This window comes from Phyllostomus discolor, chromosome 2 (assembly GCF_004126475.2).
Source record: "Phyllostomus discolor isolate MPI-MPIP mPhyDis1 chromosome 2, mPhyDis1.pri.v3, whole genome shotgun sequence".
NCBI classification, from domain to species: domain Eukaryota; kingdom Metazoa; phylum Chordata; class Mammalia; order Chiroptera; family Phyllostomidae; genus Phyllostomus; species Phyllostomus discolor.
In genome coordinates this window covers 1,142,178-1,147,073 of record NC_040904.2, presented here as the reverse complement: position 1 = coordinate 1,147,073, position 4,896 = coordinate 1,142,178, and positions in this window count along the sequence as shown.

Below are 4,896 nucleotides of genomic sequence, written 5' to 3'. Positions count from 1 at the left end.
TCACGTGTCCCCCACCTCCCCCCACGGGTCTCTCGGTGTTTTGTCTCTTTCCTGAACTTGGGGTTTTCCTGTGCAGACCCTGCACCAGCCCAGCTGGGCGCTGGCGCCGCCCCCAGCACGCTTGGCGCTTTCTGCCTCTCCGCCTGGACGCCGGCTGTGCCAGCGCTCTGAAGAGGCCGTGCACCTGATTCCCCGTCCTTAACGATCCGCTTCCAGTGGCAGCGCTCATCAGGCCGTTCTTAAACTCTCGGCTGACGAGAGCTCTTCCTCTTCTAGAGCCCGCTCCCCTTCCCCGTCTCTTCCGCTGTGGGCCGCGTGCTCGTGTCACGTAGCGGTGTGTGCGCCCCGCTCTTCCTGCTCACCCTGCGCATTCCCGGGGGGGGCGCGGAGCTCGTCCTCCCTCCCCCGTCCAGGAAGACCCGGACCACTCGGGGGGCGGTGTCTGGAACAGTGGGCTCTCTGTGTCTCCCCACCCCCGGCCTGCCCCGGGAAGGTGGTCCACCTGCGGCTGTTTGCAGGGCTGGCTCACTGAAAGGGAGAGGCCCCTCGGGGGTTGTGTGGGAGTTACGTACAGCTCCAAGGGGTGGGGGTGCGGGGGTGCCCACGTGTTCGTGGGCACCCTCAACAACTTCTGGAAACACAGCACACGCGTGCCCGTCACCCCGGTTAAAAGGGTGGTGGCGTTGAAACACACCTGCAGGGTCTGATCCCGTTTCCAAATCAGACCACACTCTGCGGCGTTGGGGGCCAGGACTGGGACGTGAGAGTGGGGGCGGCAGTTCACCCCCGAGCAGAGGCCTGGGCTCCTCCTCGCAGGAGGAGCTGGCACCCAGCAGGCGCTCTTGTCTCCATGGCATCGTGTCCCCACGCACCACGTGCCGAGGCTCTGACCCCAGGGGGGCTGCAGCTGGAGACGGGGCCCGGAAAGAGAGCGTTCTGGTTGGATGTGGCCTGGAGCGTGGGCCCCTAACCTGAGGGGCTGGTGTTCCTGGGAGCAAGGTAGGGAGCTCCTTCTCTGTTTCTCTCTGTCTCACTCTCTGTCTCTCTGCATGTGTGGGGGCACTGAGAGAAGGCCGAGTGAGGACGCAGTGACAAGGTGGCGGAGTGCACACACCGGAGGCTGGCCCTGCCGACACCGTGATCTTGCACGTTCGCCTCCGGGCTGGGAGATGGGACTTCCTGTTGTTGAAGCCCCTGGTCTGTGGGGCTTTGTTCCGGCCACCTGAGTGGACGAAGGCGTTTATTTTTCCTTTCTTCCAAAGGTGGCCACCGTGCGCCACCCCCTCTGTGGTGACATCAGGGTCCGAGCCTGCCTTTACTCTGGCCCGGGGCAGGGTCGGGCTTCTCGTCCGTACGTCCACTCTCTGTCTCCACTGGGCGGACCGGAGAGCCAGGGGCGAGGAGGCCAACGCCGTGTGCTCAAAGCCCCTCGCGTGGCCCGGGCGGTGGACCCCGAGGGTGAGCCCGGTGCTGTCAGCGCGCTTGGGTAACCCTGGACAAATACGAGCAATGCCTCACTCACGAATGCGGCTCCGGTGACACGTTGTGTCCCTGAGCAGCAAAGACGAGGAAGTGGGTCAGTGACACACTGCACTGCTTTGTGGTAAACGCGGGTGGCCCGGCTTAATGGACACCCCGGTCTGAGGGAGGAGGGTGCGCTTGAAAGCGTGAGCACCCGGCGGCGACGAGGGGGGAGCAGGCACAGCCTGTGGGGACAGTCCTGTCACCAGCACCCGTCTGCTGTGCCTCGCAGGTGGAGCCACTGCTTTCTTTCGACATGTCCTTCCGGGATGGTGGCTCCGCACCAGCTCGGCCCTGAGCCCCGGGAACCCAGGGGCGTTGGTGCCGTCCTGAGGGAGCGACAGCCCCTCAGGACCCATGGGCAGTGGCCCCACGGTGCTGCAGGTGCCGCCTGCCAGCGCGTGCCGTGGGAGCGTGCTGAGGGCGGGCAGCGTTTCCTGCCGACTGAGGGCAGACGTCGGGGACGGCGTCCGCCAGAGCGGCCGGGCTGGGGCTGAGTTTGGGGCCGGAGGTCCCGAGAGCCTGGGCCCGGCGGAGCAGCGGTGCTCCAGGCAGCGGGACCCCGGCGTGTCCTGGAGGGCCGTGTGCACGCCGGTCCTGCCCCTCCCCCGTCTCCTCTCCTCCTGTGCGGCCAGTTCCGTCCCGTGAGCTGGTTCCCTGGGGCGAGAGGAAGGCCCGTCTGTAGTGTTTGCCGGTTTTCATGGTGCGAATGTTCCCACCAGGGCGGCTCCACGGTGCCCACCCGACGTCGGCCGGCCCGCAGAATCCCCACAGCAGTTAGCGGTGGGCCACAGGCCTCTCCAGTGCCACTCGGTGGTGGACCACTGCCTCCCATCTTTTCATCATCCGCCCGTCCATCTGTTTGTACATCCATCCACCCGCCCATCCTCCATCCTTCTTTCCATTCTTCTATCTGTTCATCTATCCGTCTATCCTTCCATCCTTCCTTCCATTCATCCATCTATCCATTCTCCACCCACCCATCCATCTGTCCATCCATCCATTCGTCCATCCATCCATCCATCCATCCCCCATCCTTCCATCCATCCTCCACCTCCCCATCCATCTGTCCATCCATTTGTCCACCCATACATTCGTCCATCCCTCCATCCACCCATCCTTCCATCCATCCGTCTATCCATCCGTCCATCCATCCATCCATCTATCCTTCCATCCATCTATCCATCCATCCTCCACCTCCCCATCCATCTGTCCATCCATTTGTCCACCCATACGTCCATCCATCCCCTCATCCTTCCATCCGTCTATTCATCCATCCATCTATCCATCCATCCTCTGCCTCCGCATCCATTCATCCATCCACCCATCCATTTATCCATTTGTTCATTCATCTCCGCCAGCCCCGTGAGCTCAGGGCGGGGACCGTGGTGGACGAGTTTCGCGCCTCGCCAGCCCTGCCTTCCCCCAGCCGCGGCCGAGCTGAGCTGGGGGCAGTTTGTGTTTGGAGGTGCGGTGCTCACACCGCCTGTCTGGGGAGGGAAAAAGCCATGTGGGTGAGCCGTGTGCGGCCGCTCCAGGCCTTGTGTTTGCTGTTTCCCGCATCCTTCACCCTCAGACGCTCCCAGTAAACGCCCGTTTGCAGCCCTCGCTGCTGGGGACGCGGGCCCCAGCCCCTGAGGCGGCTGTCGGAGGGCCCCGGAACCTTGGTGAACCTTGGTGTCGTCGGGCTTGGCGGAGGACGACTCCAGAGCCCTGGCTGCTCCCCTTGGCGGCGGGGTCTTCCTGCCCCGCCCCTGGGCTCCGGCCCGGCCGGACAGGGGCAGGCGGGCCAGTGCTGGAGAGTTCCCGGCGGGTCGGGGGTCTCGTGGGGTCGGTAGAGAAACCTCACCAGCCATGGCCGTCGGGGTCTCGGGGCCAGGGGGTCCGGTCCGGGGAGACACCAGCACCTCGGCCGGCAGGTCACTCTGTGGGCAACAAGGGGCTTCCGTGAGCCCCGAACCAGCGTGATGCCATCCGGCAGCAGCTTCCAGACAGCGTCCTGGAGGCAGCCGGCCCTGGGAGCCGGCCCAGCAGCACAAACCCTCGGGGCCAGGGGTCGGCGCCCCCGGGTCGGGTGGTGCGGAAGGACTGTGCCTGCCCTGGCAGGTGGGCCTGTGGCAGGTGGACCAGCCGAGTGACGGTGGTGCTGACGCCCGCAGGGACAGTCTCTGGTCTCAGCCCCGGGCAGAGCCCCATGCACCTGCGATTCCCTCTCCGTGCCCCACCCCTCAGGCAGCTCGGTGACCATCCCCGTTTCCCAGGTGAGAACAGCCGCTCCGCTCCGGTGCCTGTGCTGTGGTTTCAGGAGCACGGACACAGAAAGCCGGTGCCTGAGTCCCAGAGACGGTGCCGGCTCGGGGGCTGTCCTCAGGGCGCAGGGGCCCCTCCCACTCGTCGGGCCGAGGGGACCGGCTGCAGGGAGCCGGCAGGGCTGCCGCTGGCCGGGGCACCGTGGCGCCCTCACCGCTGCATGCCAGACCCCCGCCTGAGCCTGGTGTGGGCTCCTGTAACCCTCACAGAAAGGGGGGGTGGGGATGGCCAGGGCGTCCGGCTGATAGGTGGGGAAACTGAGTCGGGGGAGAGGCCGCCCTGTCAGTAAGTGGCAGGACCGAGTGTCAGTGGAGGTCACCGGGCTCCTGAGTGGCCTCCGCGCTGGGTCCCTGGAGCCGCTGGGGTGGGGGGGACACTGTCCTCGGGCCCCGTGGGGCAGAGGCTCTGGTCTCTCTTGGGCGTCCCTGCCTGGTGGCTTGTCACCCCTCTTGGCATTGGCCCTGGCGCAGGCGGGAGGGTGGCTTTGTGGGCTCTCGTGGGTTTGCCCCCAAGGGCACCCGGTGGCGGGGATGGAGACGGCTCTGAGGGGCAGAGAGCAGTGTGCTGGCGAGCGGGGCACATGCTGGGTGTCGGGGCACCTTTCTCACCGACCCCACGACAGCCCTGTGAGGGGAACCGGCTCTGGCAGGGTGCGCTACCGGCCCTCGGCCGACAGGCCTGGGGTGCAGGGCTGACTCCTCGGTGCCCGGACTGGGGCGCCTGCGGCCACCTCTGGGCATTTCCAGCAGGCTCAGCCCGCCAGCCTGCCGTTTCCGGAGCCTTCCCCCACTCCGAGGCTGCCGCCCCCCACTCCCTGACTCAGCAGCCGGAGCTTCCAGAACAGGGTGCGCTTTTCCAGCCCCGGAACTGTGGCTGCTGGTGCTCGAGCTCCCGTGCACCTGCTGCGCGGCGGGCCTCGGAGACGCCTCCTGCCTGTGGATGGGGCCGGACTGATCGGGGGAGCCCGCTCGCAGCTGTCTCCTCACTGGGCGGGGCGGCGGGCAGGTGGCCGGGGTGGGGGGCGCCTCCGTGGGCGGAGCAGGCAGGTCACAGGTGCGTGTCGCC